We start from the raw sequence: 17,690 nt of genomic DNA on the forward strand, positions 1-17,690 counted from the left end.
TCTGTTCTTTCACTTTCTACAGGAACATATATGTTTGGCTGCAGACTCTTTACAGCAATACACCATCATTCTCACCTCAGCCTTCACTGGACATAATTATCCCACCAGCCTAGTTGAAAAGCAGATTTTCCAGACTGTCACATCCAATCCTGGTAGTACTAATCCTTCCTTTGTTTTAAGAGAGGATACAGTTTTGATGTTCGTATAGCACTTTAAGCACTGTCTTGTCTTTACCGTTGTGACAGTGTGTCCTTTATGATTCTATTAGTTACTGTTCAGTGCACTGAAGCAAATGTGTCTTGGAATCTATTTATTTAATTTATTGGGTTATAGCTTGAGTCATAGCTAGGGACATGGATATTTCATGTGAATGATAACTTGACAAATAAAGCAAAATTGTCAGATTTTTAGCCCATAATGAGAAATAGTTGGTTTTTAACTAAATTTTGCGATGTTTAGAATTTTTCCCCATCCCACATAAAAATTTAGTAAATCCAAGGGCAACAGAGTGCTAATACTGGCTACTGAAATTGTGTCTTGACCCTTTACTCAAGGCTGAGGGTCACCTATTAACCTTAACGTGAGAGTTTATTGCTTGTGTGGAAAATTAATGCTGTAGTTGTGAGTTAGGCAACATGTCGCAAGATCAGTGGGAAAATAGTTAGCTTTCCTGGTGACACTGGCAGTTTCACTTCCGACATAAATGGATCCTGTTGCCTGTCATTTTATCTTATTGTGATGACAGTGGGAAATTAACTAAGTGTGATAGACATTTTTTCTCATTGTCAGTGCGGACAGACATTTATGGGCAGTTGATACAGGATGTCACAGAATCGATTGTCACCACCTCCTGCTAGCATTGGAAGTTAACATATTCTTGCCGACTGATGTTACAGTACTGAAGTTTATGCTGTTGTGTCTTCTGCCTTGTTTTCATGACATGTTGAAAAGGTTGATGAGAATTGTTATTTTTCCTTCAAACGCTCTCCCATAAAAAAAAAGCTCAAGATCTGAAAGTGAAAAATTATTTAGGTTTTACAATAACTTGTCAAATAAAAAGCCAACACTATGCATAAATAAGAAAATATATAGTTAAACAAAGTTTTTCATGAAAATTGTTTCAATAGTGGAAGTCAGCTCTATTGATGGGGTTAAATACAGTTTTTTGTCATTATTTGGCAAATAGAGAGAAAAGAAGACATAATAAACAAAAAAAATAATTATCATCAGATTCTAAATATTGCATATTGGGTTTGTGTGTATATATATGAGGTATGCCCACAAAGTAAGTTCCGTTTGGTTATATAAAACAAACTTGTACAGATACAGAAAAGATATTTATTGCAAAAAAATCTACAACTGTTAAACAAGTTTTTGTATGCCTCCTGCATAGAAGGTTGCCACCTGTGTATTCAACCATGTGGTAACATGTTCTTTCAACTCGTCATCATCATTGAAGTGTTGACCACAAGGACAGATTTTAGGTGTAAGAAGAGATGAAAGTCGCTAGTTGTGCTTAATCTTCTCTTCAATTGTGTGAACCAGTTCACAGTAACCACAGACGGGTGTCCACTTCGTTCTTCATTGTGCACTTGATCACGTCCTTCATTGAACAGTCTGACTCATCTTCTAACCATTGAATCACTCATAGCATTTTATCCGTAAACCTCGCAGGTTTGCTGATGAATTTCCTTTGGTTTAACTTTCTTTGTATTTAGAAAAGGAATCACAGATATGATTTCACATGCGGCGGCATTTTCAATTACGGTTGACATTATAAAGGAGCATACATCAGCAGCAGGGATCTGAAAATGGTGTACATGTCTTCTCTTTGAGTCAGAGTAACTGGTAGTGCTGCCACGGATAGCATTAGAAACGGAACTTACTTTGTGGACGACCTTCGTATTTGATCACACATGCTCATGCATTGAGATGTTTGTATATTATTTTTCTTGATCTTTCAGTTTCTGTGCAATGTGTAGAATTTACTGATCATAATGAATTTTGATTTCATTGGTAATAAACTCTAGCCCTGTTAGTTCCACCATCCTAACACTGCACTTACCATTTTGTGATACTGGTAGTCCCTAACACCTTAGCTTTCATTGTTCAGTGCCATATCATATCATCAGTGTCCAATGAGGATATGTGAAGAAAATGAGTCAGCTCTTCCAAAACTCTATATTCTGACATGATTGTCATAAGGAGTGTGACTATAATATAATTTAAAAGCTTGACACTGCAATAGTGAAGCCATAGTCACAGTTTATAAATGTTTTTTTCTTTAAAAAGAAAGGGTTACATTACCAGTTTCAACTAACTTTGTTGTAATTTTCAAATGTAAAAACCTCAATTGGAGAATGTATAATGGAAATTATGACCATACATCTGACAAAATACATTGCAGGATCACCTGAGGCTTATGGAGTCACGACCATTGCCTCAGTTGCCTGGTGTCATTATTTCCTGTAATTTTTGTCAGATGTATTGTCATAATTCTCATTACATATTCTCCAACTGATGTTTTTACATTTGAAAATGATGGCATAGTTCGTTGACACTGGTAATGTAATTCTTTCTTTTTAAAGAAAATTTTTTTGTATATGGTGACTATGGCTTCACTATTGTAGTGTTAAATAATCTTCCAAAACTGTTATTGGAGACCATGTAAGTCATCTTTAGTGCTGCATACTAGAGATGACCAAAGCCGTTCTTTTCGGGGATCAAATTAGAACCACTCACTCACTGCAATGAACTAGCTGTTTTTAATGATTCTCTTTTCACTTTTCATTTACTAAAACAAATGTAAGGAAGAAGCCTTGCCTTTTTAATCTGGGGTTTTAACATATTTGGAAGAACACAGGAAGAGGATTAATAATTTTCCATTACATAACTTGTAGTTTGAAGATTTCTGAAAAGTCCTGCATTTTGATTTCAGTAAATACTAAAAATATCTCAAAAAAATCTGAGTATTTTTATCAGGTTGGAAAATTAAAAAAACTTATTCTTATGTTTTCATTGAAAATAAAATAGTATATAATTGAAATTAATTGTCTACTTCTTGAAATGATCTATAATTGACATTTACAGTCAATATGACAATATACATCTCTAAGAAGAAGGAATATATCAATGTTATGATCTATAAGTGAAATTCAACCAATTTTACTTGAAGTGATTTCACTTCTTCTCTTAGAGTTTGTGTCTCTTCCTTTTGAAAGGGAAGGCACTGATGTAGCTGGGATACATAATCTTTTCAGAACCAACTGAGGAAACATTGGATACAGCATTACTCTGAATGGGAGTAAATTTTATTATTTAAATTTTACAAACAGACCAACTTTTTCATCCAACACCTTTCAGCAGCTGTGACAACATTCAACTGGTTCGTGCCAGAATAGGCAGAATCGTCAACAGCAAAGGTGCCTTGCCAATCAAAATACGTTGCAGGATCACCTAAGGTGTGAGACTGAAGGCTTTTGGAGCCGCGATGAAAAAAGTCTCTCTGTTCGGTTCTGCGCTGCCACATAGACCAGGTGCTAAATGGCTTAGTGCCCTTATCTTTATATTTTCCCTTCTCCTTCGAGACAGATCTGGGGCTACTGGAGTTGCCTTCTCCATTCCCCCTGACAAACATCACCATGTAATCCCCTTGAGCAAATAAACTAGTACTGTTTCTTTTTGTACATCTGAGTAGCATATATTAATTACAAGCTTTCCAATCCTGACTACAACCCCAAGGTGGTGTACAGCAGTTATCTGGATTCCCACACATGTAAGGAATCACTGCTTCTAGGTATATGGTCTCAGATAATTGCCACAGGTCCCCATTTGTGGCTTCCTTAGAGCTAACGGATGGTATCATCAAATTCTTCCTGAACTGACTACATAACAGAGATTCTGAGTCACAGATAGACGCAACAAAAAGACTGTCACAAATAAAGCTTTCGGCCAGTAAGGCCTTGGTCAAAAATAGACCCCCCCCCCCCACACACACACACACACACGCAAATGCTACTCACACACACGACTGCAGTCTCAGGCAACTGAAGCTACACACACTCTTTTTCCTCTTTTTCTTGTGCCTATCTGCAACTCAGCATCCCCGCTATATAGTGAGTAGCAACTTTCCTTTTCATAATATTGTTACATTCCATCTTGGATTTTCATTGTTCGATTCTTCCTAAACTGAATAATTTCCACTTATCACAGTAGAAACTCATTGGTGATGGGTCTTTTCTTATCATTTTCCTATATTTCAGAAAGTCTGCTTAAAACAAATGAACTCTTTTTTAAAAATATAGGTCAACTTGATGTGTTTGGTGATAACAGCCTGCATGTGATTTAAAATATATTTGCAATGTGTCTTTCTTCAGGCTGAACATACTCTAATAAAAGATACAACTTTAACAGTCTTTTCATCTATAAAAAGTATTGTGAGTGTACAGAAACGTATTATTATTTATAGTAGTCCATCCATCGCTGCCTTTGCAGCAGCCAGATCTTTTTTAATTCTATCAAATAAATGGGTTTTACCTTTTTTAATTTGTGACTCATATTTTGAGCAAAATGTATTTATGTTTTTTTGTTGAAAGATTTACTTATTAGTTATTGAAACAAAAATTGGTTGAGGTGAGGGCATCACAAAAGACGGGAACACAATGACAACTGCAGGCTGGGTTCAGATTGACTCACTGTGACTTCCTGGAAGGAGAATGTCAACTAGAGTGGAAGCTGACATTGGTGAGGACGATTCATAAGAAAGGATTTCTCGAATTTCTGCAGAAGAATAATCTGTGCTGGGTGTCAGAAGTAACTTTTAGAATTGTGATTATTGTGGGCACCCAAAGAGGTTGTCATTTTGAATGAAGAACGTACTTAAGATCATCTCAGTATATTCTGAAATTTTTGTATGCAATTGGCTGTGGGCAGGGGTACAGAGATAGACCACTGTCAATCAGAGTGGTCATGGAATATGTTGTTTTTCCAGTGGAACAATGCCTGGGGGCAATTAGAAGAGAGAGAAGAGGATGTATGTCCATGCATATCTGGAAGACTTGTTCATGTGTAGTGGGCAGACAGAGCCAGAGAGAACATCTATGCACAGTCTAACATTCTATCTGTGTCCTGCAGCCAATATGACCCCTCTCCCACACTTGTTATTGGCTGTTTTGGTTGCACATGGCAACTTGTAAGTCAGCATATTTTATGACAGCTAATAGCATCTAGTGTGACAATGCTCCAGAATGGCACATAAGGCACAATAGTCATTGCCTGAGTACTGAAGGTAAAACTATTAAGTAAAACAATTTAAATTAACAACATAAATTTCTGATACCCATAGAGTGGCTAGATGACCTGCACATCCTTCCCCTTCTGTAGAGCTGTGTACACTGGTGGGTGGCCCATTTTAGGGGTGTAATAGCTAACAGAAATGTGAGCCTATTTGGACAAAACTGCCAGATGAGCTAATGAAAATTTTCACAAGAAGTTCTTTGAATTTTTTCGCGACTGGCCTTGATGACATCCATGGCGTTATGGTAGTGGCAAAGCAATGGAATGAAGGCCTATAGTGGACACAGAGATCTGGCAGTGGCACAGCCATATGGCGAATGCTTCATTCTCCACGGCAGACAGCAGTTGGATAGCACAAAGGGCAAGTAGGCAAGTAAAGTACAGTATTACTTGTCTGTTTAGTCCCCCATTCGGATCTCCGGGCGGGGACTACTCAGGAGGACGTCGTTATCAGGAGAAAGAAAACTGGCATTCTACGGATCGGAGCGTGGAATGTCAGATCCCTTAATCGGGCAGGTAGGTTAGAAAATTTAAAAAGGGAAATGGATAGGTTAAAGTTAGATATAGTGGGAATTAGTGAAGTTCGGTGGCAGGAGGAACAGCATTGGAGGGCAGCGTGGAGGGTAAAAATCGTAAAGGGAGACCAAGAGATCAATACACTAAGCAGATTCAGAAGGATGTAAGTTGCAGTAGGTACTGGGAGATGAAGAAGCTTGCACAGGATAGAGTAGCATGGAGAGCTGCATCAAACCAGTCTCAGGACTGAGGACCACAACAACAGACAACAACACTTGTACAACTAAGGTTAGTGGGAAGCTTGGACAGACATTACGAAATAGTAGAGAATTAGATTCTGAGACGAAGACTACAAAAGGAATTTAGTCTCTCTCCCTCTCCCTCTCTCCCTCTCCCTCTCTCTCTCATATATATAAAACCCTGGGCCAGAGAGTTATAATGACCATATACTTTTCTTGTCACCACTGATACCATCTTCCTCTATACCAACATCCCCCATGTACACAATTTGCCTGCTGTTAAACATTTCCTTAGTCAGTGCTCACTTGATTCCAGACCTATGGCATCCTTCCTATTCACCTTCATCAACTTTATACTTAGCAACAATTACTTCACCTTTGAGGGGCAGACATACAAACAGATCAGGGGTACAGACTTGGCATCTGAGGCAAACTGTTTACAGCAGACAGTTTACAGCAAAACCACCATTCTCACTTCAGCCTTTGCTGGACTTAATTACCCCACCAGCCTGGTTCAAAAGCAGATTTCTCATGCCACCACATCCAATTCTGGTACTACTGATTTCACAAAAAATAACTTCGAAGCACATCACTGGTCACTCAGAATTGTCCTGGTCTAGAATGTATTAATCAGCTACTTTGACAGGGGAATTACTTCCTAAAGTCATGCCCTGAAATGAGATTCATTCTGTATGAGATTTTTCCCACCATACCTAGAATAGTTTTTGATTGCCCTCAATCTCGACAATATTCTTGTCAGACCCTATGCTCCTTCTGCACCCATCTCCCTACTGTATGGCTCCTCCTCCTGTGCCTATCCCCACTGCAAAACTTGTTCTATGCGTCCTTCTACCTTCACCTATACCAGCCCTGTAACTGGCAAAACATATACTATCAAAGGGAGAGGCACCTGTGGAATGACAGGTCATATACCAGCTGTTATGTAAACGCTACCTGGCCTTTTACATTGAGATGGTTACCACCAAATTATGAGTTAGAATGAATGGGTATAGGCACAGGGTGTACACGAGCAACACACAATGTCCTATTACAGAGCATGCTATACAACACGACAGTCATGACTCGGTGCCTGTTTCACCAAACGCACCATCTGTATTCTTTCCCCAGACAACAGTTGCTCAGATCTCCATAAGTGGGAACTAGCACTACAACATGTCCTTGGTCCTCGCTACCCACCTGGCCTAATATACATTAATTTCTTCTGTTTCAGCATTTCTTCACAGTAACTACCCCTTTCTTCACTCCATTTTTATTTTCTACATCTTTCATTTTCTTACTTGTCTATTTTTCACTGCCCCCCCCCCCTCCCACCTCTGTTACATACAATGTACTCATATTTTCACTCTCATTAAGCTGTACATGATGCTTTATCAGTAATCTCTATCACATATATTATCCTGTCTTCCACCTTTAATCTCTTAGTTTTCCAAATCTCATTTTGTGCTGTCCCCAACCACCATTCTTTCCTTTTCATTCTGTCCCGTAAGTTTCCCCTGACCTGCAGTTCCGGGTGGCTTTTCTGAAATCTGCCCCTTTTTGTAGATGTCTCCAGTCCTTTTCCTTCACCCCTCTTCCTTCCTCTTCAACCCTCCTGTCTGAAGAAGGTGCCACTGGTTCTGAAAGCTTGCCTAATTATAGCTTTCTTTTATCTGTGTTTTCTGCCTCCATTTGGTGAGTAGTTCTTTTATCTCTTCATAATATTTCCCTTAACCGGGCAGGTACATTAGAAAATTTAAAAAGGGAAATGGATAGGTTAAAGTTAGATATAGTGGGAATTAGTGAAGTTCGGTGGCAGGAGGAACAAGACTTTTGGTCAGGTGAATACAGGGTTATAAACACAAAATCAAATAGGGGTAATGCAGGAGTAGGTTTAATAATGAATAAAAAAATAGGAGTGCAGGTAAGCTACTACAAATAGCATAGTGAACACATTATTGTGGCCAAGATAGACACAAAGCCCACGCCTACTACAGTAGTACAAGTTTATATGCCAACTAGCTCTGCAGATGATGATGAAATTGAAGAAATGTATGATGAGATAAAAGAAATTATTCAGATAGTGAAGGGAGACGAAAATTTAATAGTCATGGGTGACTGGAATTCGAGAGTAGGAAAAGGGAGAGAAGGAAACGTAGTAGGTGAATATGGATTGGGGCTAAGAAATGAAAGAGGAAGCCGCCTGGTAGAGTTTTGCACAGAGCATAACTTAATCATAGCTAACACTTGATTCAAGAATCATGAAAGAAGGTTGTATTCATGGAAGAATCCTAGAGATACTAGAAGGTATCAGATAGATTCTATAATGGTAAGACAGAGATTTAGGAACCAGGTTTTAAATTGTAAGACATTTCCAGGGGCAGATGTGGACTCTGGCCACAATCCATTGGTTATGAACTGTAGATTAAAACTGAAGAAACTGCAAAAAGGTGGGAATTTAAGGAGATGGGACCTGGATAAACTGACTAAACCAGAGGTTGTACAATGTTTCAGGGAGAGCATAAGGGAACAATTGACAGGAATGGGGGAAAGAAATACAGTAGAAGAAGAATGGGTAGCTTTGAGGGATGAAGTAGTGAAGGCAGCAAAGGATCAAGTTGGTAAAAAGACGAGGGCTAGTAGAACTCCTTGGGTAACAGAAGAAATATTGAATTTAATTGATGAAAGGAGAAAATATAAAAATGCAGTAAATGAAGCAGGCAAAAAGGAATACAAACGTCTCAAAAATGAGATCGACAGGAAGTGCAAAATGGCTAAGCAGGGACGGCTAGAGGACAAATGTAAGGATGTAGAGGCTTATCTCACTAGGGGTAAGATAGATACTGCCTACAGGAAAATTAAAGAAACCTTCAGAGAAAAGAGAACCACTTGCATGAATATCAAGAGCTCAGATGGAAACCCAGTTCAAAGCAAAGAAGGGGAAGCAGAAAGGTGGAAGGAGTACATAGAGGGTCTATACAAAGGTGATGTACTTGAGGACAATATTATGGAAATGGAAGAGGATGTAGATGAAGATGAAATGGGAGATACGATACTGCGTGAAGAGTTTGACAGAGCACTGAAAGACCTGAGTTGAAACAAGGCCCCCAGAGTAGACAACATTCCATTGGAACTACTGACGGCCTTGGAAGATCCAGTCCTGACAAAACTCTACCATCTGGTGAGCAAGATGTATGAAACAGGCGAAATACCCTCAGACTTCAAGAAGAATATAATTATTCCAATCCCAAAGAGAGCAGGTGTTGACAGATGTGGAAATTACCAAACTATCAGTTTAATAAGTCACAGCTGCAAAATACTAACGCAAATTCTTTACAGATGAATGGAAAAACTAGTAGAAGCTGACGTTGGGGAAGATTCCGTAGAAATGTTGGAACACGTGAGGCAATACTGACCCCCACGACTTATCTTAGAAAATAGATTAAGGAAAGGCAAACCTACTTTTCTAGCATTTGTAGACTTAGAGAAAGCATTTGATAATGTTGACTGGAACACTCTCTTTCAAATTCTAAAGATGGCAGGGGTAAAATACAGGGAGCGAAAGGCTATTTACAATTTGTACAGAAACCAGATGGCAGTTATAAGAGTCGAAGGGCATGAAAGGGAAGCAGTGGTTGGGAAGGGAGTGAGACAGGGTTGTAGTCTCTCCCCGATGTTATTCAATCTGTATATTGAGCAAGCAGTAAAGGAAACAAAAGAAAAATTCTGAGTAGGTATTAAAATCCATGGAGAAGAAATTAAAACTTTGAGGTTTGCCGATGACATTGTAATTCTATCAGAGACAGCAAAGGACTTGGAAGAGCAGCTGAACGGAATGGACAGTGTCTTGAAAGGAGGATATAAGATGAACATCAACAAAAGCAAAATGAGGATAATGGAATGTGGTCGAATTAAGTCTAGTGATGCTGAGGGAATTAGATTAGGAAATGAGACACTTAAAGTAGTAAAGGAGTTTTGCTATTTGGGGAGCAAAATAACTGATGATGGTCGAAGTAGAGAAGATATAAAATGTAGACTGGCAATGGCAAGGAAAGCGTTTCTGAAGAAGAGAAATTTGTTAACATCGAGTATAGATTTAAGTGTCAGGAAGTCGTTTCTGAAAGTATTTGTATGGAGTGTAGCCATGTATGGAAGTGAAACATGGACGATAAATAGTTTGGACAAGAAGAGAATAGAAGCTTTCGAAATGTGGTGCTACAGAAGAATGCTGAAAATTAGATGCGTAGATCACATAACTAATGATGAAGTATTGAATAGAATTGGGGAGAAGAGGAGTATGTGGCACAACTTGACAAAAAGAAGGCACCGGTTGGTAGGACATGTTATGAGGCATCAAGGGACCACAAATTTAGCATTGGAGGGCAGCGTGGAGGGTAAAAATCATAGAGGGAGACCAAGAGATGAATACACTAAGCAGATTCATAAGGATGTGGGTTGCAGTAAGTACTGGGAGATGAAGAAGCTTGCACAGGATAGGGTAGCATGCAGAGCTGCATCAAACCAGTCTCAGGACTGAAGACCACAACAACAACAACAATATTGTCAGATTTAAACAAATTTTAGTTAAAATTCACTAAATAAGGACAGCTGCATAGGTGGTTGTTTTCATTTTATATTTTAAAACCAGCAGCAGGCATGCGTAGACACTCTCCTATTCACATATTCTCTGTATCTCTTTATTGAGAACAATGAGAACCCACCGACAGTTAATAATCACATGCACTACGCTGTCATCTTACCCACCAGATGGATGTGCACAGGCAAGCCAAGTGTGCATTTCATTCCAAATGTCCAAGCTGCAAACACACTGTGGTACACTATCTTAAGTAAGTTTGTATCATTTATATCCATTAAGATTTCTTAACTCATTATGGTTTTATTTGTATCAGCCAACTTTTCATTGACAGGAAGTACAGGGGTTGAACAAAAATATGGAAATATTGCAAGAAATGCATGCTTGAAAATAAATGCAGATTCTAGCCAAACCAGCAGATTGCGCTGTTGTATGAGAGAATGAATGGCACCTCTGTAATATTCTCAATACGTTGCAAGTGTCAGTCACAGTCAGAACAGTACTCTGTGTATTTGTGAATGCATTATGTTGGTGCTAAGTGAACTCAAAGGTGGGCAAGTGGTTGGTGTTCTTACGGTAGATGCTTTCATAAGGAAGGGAGCTAAAGTGTTTGGTGTTTCAAGAGGTACCATACCAAAAATTTTTTGCATCAGGTAAATTTCATAACATCTTCCACTTAGTCACAGTGTGGATGAACGTGTGTTTTGAGTGACTGTGACACACAGAACTGAGTGTCACTCTCGCATACTCTGTCAGTACCAAAACAACATGAAGATAGCTCCATAAACAAGGTATTGCAGGGCAAGCTGGAATTCCAAAACCACTCATCATTGATGGAAATGCCCATAACAGAAAATGTGGTGCCAGAGTCATAAAACATGGACTGCGGAGCAATGGAAGATTTACATTTGGTTGGATGAGTCCTGTTTTGTACTGTTTCCAACTTTTAGCCAAGGTTTCAGCCCAAAAGTGAAACATTGTGAGAGTTTGGTGATGATTTGGACAGCCATGTCGAGGTATTCCATTAGACCCATGGTTACTCTACAAGGTCATATTACTGCCAAGGATTATGTGGCCATTTTGTGTTATCTGGTTCATGTTAGGGTACAATGTTTGTTCCCCAGTGGTGAAGTCGTGTTCTAAGATGATAGGGCCTCTCTTCACACAACTCTCATTATCGAGAACTGGTTTTGTGAGCAAGAGGATGAACTGTCACTACTGCCCTGGCCACCACAATCACCAGATCTCAGTATTATTGAGCCTTTGTGGTCTACTTTGAAGAGAAGGGTGCATGATCACTGCCCACCTCCATCGTCATTACCTGAACGAACCACAATTTAGCAAAAAGAGTGGTATAAGATTCCCTTGAAAACCATACAGGTCCTATATTTATCCATTCTGAGACAACTGAAGCTACTTTGAATGCCAACAGTTCCCTTTCATAGTACAGGGTATAGTAATGTTTTATGTTTTTGTTGTTTCCATATTTTTGAACAACCCTTGCATGTGTACAGGAAAATAATCCAATTTGACTCAGATGACCAGGGTTTTTGAAGTCTTTGTCCAAGATCAGCACTTTAAGGATCAGCAGTTTAAGTGATGGTAACTATATTTGTAAGGAATGAAAAAGTCACACTCCCTGTTCCCATGTCAATAGGCGGTGAGTGGCCTCAGTGTCTTAACAGGCTTTCCAGGCCTTGTTCCTGTAACACACCCTAAGGTCCAGATGTGCCTGTTTTGAGATGTATGACAGGAAAGCTAACAGTTGGTTGCCAGTGTCTTGTATTCCTAGAGGAATGATGGGATGCACACTTTGCACGACACTAGGCAACCCCGATGCAGTAAGAAGCGTGTAATGCTTGCCACATGGCTGTATTCTGTAGCACTTGCAGCTTCTGTATTTTGTTTGAAGCAGTTCTGGCCCACTCGGAAAAAGTGTATTCCAGAATGGAGTGACATCACTTGAAACAATCATTCGCAGTTACTACACTACATGATCATAGAATGCTATTGTTAGGCCCCTTCAACAAAGCTTTCAGCACAATTAAAGTAAATTTGACCAACTTTATGCACTTGAATGTAATGACCTGCCTTTTTTCCCCAACATTAATTTAAATATTTAAATCCAATTGTGTTCACAGCTCGAGCAGTCAATATCATGAAAAAGTAAACATTAAAATGTGTGTGTGTGTGTGTGTGTGTGTGTGTGTGTGTGTGTGTGGGTGGGTGGGTGTGTGTGTGAGCATGCGCACGCTTGGCAAACGTACACTGGACAGTGAGTGATTAAAAAAGGGCTTTGGGTCAGGAAATGGTGAACCATCAAAAGTTGATGACAATGAGCACAATGTAGTGGAGGATCACCAAGTAACGATAGGCAATGGCTATAATGACAGTGCCCGATACACAACCTAGCTAAAATGATCCTCCTCAAAATGAGAGAGCCTATCAAGCATGAGTCCAGAAATTTTGTAGTTACAGCAAACAGAAGAGCAACAGGTTCAAGATGTAAAGATGGTGGAAGAAACCCATTGTGCCACTAGAAATTCATACAAACTGTTTTGTCAGTGGAAAAGTAAAAGCCATTGTCAATTCTCTATGAGTAAAGATAATCAAGACATTGTAGATGATGCTGCTCAAGGAGAAAAGTCTGTGGAGAACTGCAATAGATTGCAAAGTTGTCAACAAGAAGGGAGCTGGAGATTCCTGGAGGGAGGCAGTCTATAATAGGGTTAATGGCTATAGCAAAGAGGACGACAATCAGAACGGGCCCTTGGGGAAACTAATCCACCAGCAAGTGTTGTAGGCTTTCTCCAAATCAAAAAACATGTCCACAGCTTGATATTTCTGCAGAAAACCATTCATGACATGGGTTGACAAAGTAATGAGATGGTAAACTGAAGAAGACACTTGAGCCACCACACCAACCAGCCATGAATCATATGTTCCATCACCTTGCAAACACTGGTGGTGAGAGAAATGGGGTGGTAGCAAGAAGGAAGATGTTTGTCCTTATGGTATTGGGTATAGGTATGCCAGAGCTTCATGCCAGTGTTTGGGAAACATGTCATCTGCCCAAATTCAGATGTATATATGAAGGAGAAGGTGCTTACCCACAAGAGTGTGTGTGTGTGTGTGTGTGTGTGTTTTGAGGTTTTCGGGTGCTAAACAGCGTGGTCATCAGCGCCCAAATGCATAGAAACACATGCAGTGAAGGGACAAAGACGGACAGTGAACAAGGAGAATGGCTAAAAGACACAGACCTGACGCAGTTTCAAATCCTCACATACAGAGGCAAAACAAGAGGAGAAGAAACACACTAAAAAAGGAAAGGAAACACAAAGGAAAAAAAGAAAAGAAATCAAAGTGAAACAAGTAGGTAATCGTGACTGGCGGACCTCTTACCTAAAACCTGGGTGAGCCAGTCACCCAGCAGCACATTAAAATCCTCTCCCTAAAATCTGAGGCAACGAATTGGACAGGACACAAAACCGTAAGACCTGAACCACAGTGGTTGCGTTGTCTTGCAAAATAGAGGGCAAATCCGGTGGCAAGGAAACCACCGCCCTCTGGTCAGAGAATGAAGGACAGTCAAGTAAAATGTGGCGGACAGTAATCTGGACACCACAAGCACTGCAGATTGGGGGGTCCTCCCGCCGGAGTAAAAAACCATGGGTTAAGGGACTGTGCCCGATGCGGAGGCAAGTGAGGAGAACCTCATCCCGCCTGCATGACTGGTAGGACGTACGCCATGGCCGCGTGGTGGCCTTGACCAAACGCAGCTTATTTTCACCAACTCCCAGCCACTCCTCTTCCCATTGACGCATAACACGAAAACGCAAAAGGGAGGTAACAGCATGGAGGGGGATGGCACATTCAACAACATGAGGGAGGGAACATGCATCTTTGGCAGCCACATCCGCCAGTTTGTTTCCCCTAATACCCACGTGCCCCGGCACCCAGCAGAAAGAAACCTCCTACCCCTGCCGTTGCAGATGGAGTAGGGCATCATGGATGTTCTGGACGACCGTATCCGCTGGGTACAAGTGTTGAATGGTCTGAAGGGCACTCAGGGAGTCAGAACAGATGAGAAACTTAAGACTGGGAACACATCTCATCTGCTCCAATGCCCGCAAGATCGCAAACAATTTGGCATCAAAGATGGTAAACGCCGCAGGAAGCCGTAACTTGACGACTCGATCAGGGAAAACAACAGCACAACCAACAGAGTCCCCCTGTTTAGAGCCATCTGTAAATACTGGTACATGGTTGGGATGCTGGTTTAAAATATCATAAAATAAGGAGGTAAAAACAAACGCAGGAGTGCAGTTCCTCTGGTACTCTGACAAGTCTAAAAGGACACTGGGCCTCTGGAGCAACCAAGGAGGCAGGCGGGTAAAACCCTGGAGTTGGGGTGCCACACGCTCCACACCAAGGGACTCAAGCAAATGCTTGGCACGAATCCCAAATGGTCTCGTTGCCCTGGGACGACTGGAAAAGAGACGTTCCATAGGCGGTCGGCAATAGTAGGGTATGCAGGGGAGGTAGGACAGGCAAGGAATTGACACACCCGTCGCACCATGAGGAGTTTCCACCGGATGGCGAGCGGCGGTTCCCCTGCCTCAGCACACAGGCTGGGAATGGGACTGGTACAGAAGGCATCAGTGGCCAGCCTGATTCCCTCATGGTGTACTGCATCAAGAATCTTCAGATACGAAGGCCTCGCTGACCCATACACGGTGCATCAATAGTCAGGACGCGACCGGGCGAAAGCCCTATAAAACTGCAGCAGACGCACCCAATCTGCTCCCCAGGACCGCTGGCTCAGACACTTCAAAATATGCAGTGCCTTCAGGGCCCGCACCTTGAGGTCTTTAAGGTGCGGCAACCATGACAACTTGGAATCAAAAGTGAGGCTCAGGAACCTCACAGTGTCTCTAAAAGGAAGAATGGTGTCCCTTAGATGCAATTCAGGGGAGGTAAAAGCACATCGAGAACGATTAAAATGAACACACACACATTTGTCTGCAGAAAATGTAAAACACGTCTTCGCAGTCCATGCCTCTAATCGCTTTATCGTAAGCTGCAGCTGCCGATTAGCAGTGACAAGACTGGAGGAAGAACAGAAAACAGCAAAATCGTTCACAAACAAGGAGCACTGGGCCGCACTCCAGATAGTGGAAGTGATACTGTTAATGGCGACGGCAAAGAGGGTGACACTTAAAACGCTTCCCTGAGGAACACCGTTCTCCTGCACGTACAAATCAGATAGCACATTACCAACCGATATCGAAAGGGGCGGCAGGAAAGAAAGGACCGAATGAAGATGGGGAGATGGCCAAGAAAGCCCCACTGATGGGGTTGATTGAGGATAAGGCGGCGCCAAGTAGTGTCATACGCCTTATTAATGTCAAAGAATACAACTAGACAATGCTGGTTACGTAGGAAGGCCTGCTTGATGGCAGGGTCAAGTTGTCTATAGTTGAACGACATCTCCGAAAGCCACACTGAGAGTGGCTAAGGAGCTGCCTGGTCTCGAGCAGCCAAACCAGGCGACGGTTGACCATGCGTTCCAATGTCTTCCCGACACAGCTTGTCAAAGCAATACTCCGATAACTACTGCGATGCACTCGGTCCTTCCCCGGTTTGAGGATGGGAATCAAAATCGCCTCCCTCCACGAGTCAGGGAACGTGCCGGATGACCATATCACATTAAAGCAATTCAGGAGAACTTCCTTGGATGGCAGCAACAAGTGCTGCAGCATGCTGTACAGGAATTGATCATCACCTGACGCAGTATCATGAGCCACAGACAGTGCCGAATCCAGTTCCCACACTGTAAAGGGGCAGCTGTAGGGTTCAGAATTTGGAGACCGGAAGTCCAAGTGACCCCTCTCGATGGCAGTGCGGTAGCAGCAGAAATCTGGATCACAGTTAATAGTGGCAGTAGATTCCGCAAAATGCATGGCCAGTGTCTGGGCAATGTCGCTCGGCGCCGTGAGGAGACATCCCTGATGCAGCAATGCCGTGACAGGTAGTTGGCTGCGTTTCCTGGAAATCCTCCTGATGACTTCCCATACTTTCGTAGAACTAGTGGAGCGTGAGATGGAGTTCAAGAATGATTGCCACGACCGTCGTTTGCTCTCTTCAATCACTCGCCGCGCCTTGGCCCTTGCCACCCGGAAGGCCGCAAGATTGTCAGCTGAGGGACGGCACTTGAAGCGGTGCAGAGCTGCACGGCGGGCTCGGATCGCTGAGCGGCACTCAGTGGTCCACCAAGGGACAGGACGCCTCTTGGGATGACTTGAGGACTGGTGGATCGACAATTCAGCAGCATAGGAAATCACGGCTGTAACATGGTCGACCCATTCGTGGACACTGGCACGGTGTTCCAAAACAGCCAAATGGCTGAAAAGTGTCCAGTCAGCTCTGCAGAGGTGCCACCTGGGCGGCACTGGTAATGCCACAGCCTCATCCAGGAGGTGAATCCTAAGGGGGAAGTGGTCACTAGAATGGAAGACAGCGGCAACCTCCCACAGAGCAGAATCCACGAGTGCTGGAGAGCAAAAGGAAAGGTCAATAGCTGACGACGACCCAGAAGCAGTACAGAAATGAGTGGGAGCACCAGAGTTGAGGATGCACATTTCTTCGGACGCCATGAGGCTTTCCAGAACGCGAACCCTGGGGCAAGTAGTCGTAGAGCCCCACAAGACATTATGAGCATTGAAGTCCCCCGGAAGGAGAAATGGGCAGGGGAGTTGGTTAATAAGGTCTGTGACAGCCTCAGAATCTATTGCATCCTGAGGCGGTAAGTAAACGGAACAGATTGTGAGCCTCCACCCCACAAGAAGGTCAACTGCAACTGCTTGCAAGTCTGTAACGAGAGGGAGCTCAGATGAGTGGTGCATGTCACGGACAAAAACCGCAACACCACCCTTTGCCCTTTCCCTCATTAGATCATCGTTTCAATACACGGTATAGCCCCGTAAAGAAGGAGCATCAGTGGCCTGAAAATGTGTCTCTTGGAGACATAAGCACAAGGGGCACTCTCG

Source organism: Schistocerca nitens, chromosome 1 (assembly GCF_023898315.1).
Source record: "Schistocerca nitens isolate TAMUIC-IGC-003100 chromosome 1, iqSchNite1.1, whole genome shotgun sequence".
Lineage (NCBI taxonomy): Eukaryota > Metazoa > Arthropoda > Insecta > Orthoptera > Acrididae > Schistocerca > Schistocerca nitens.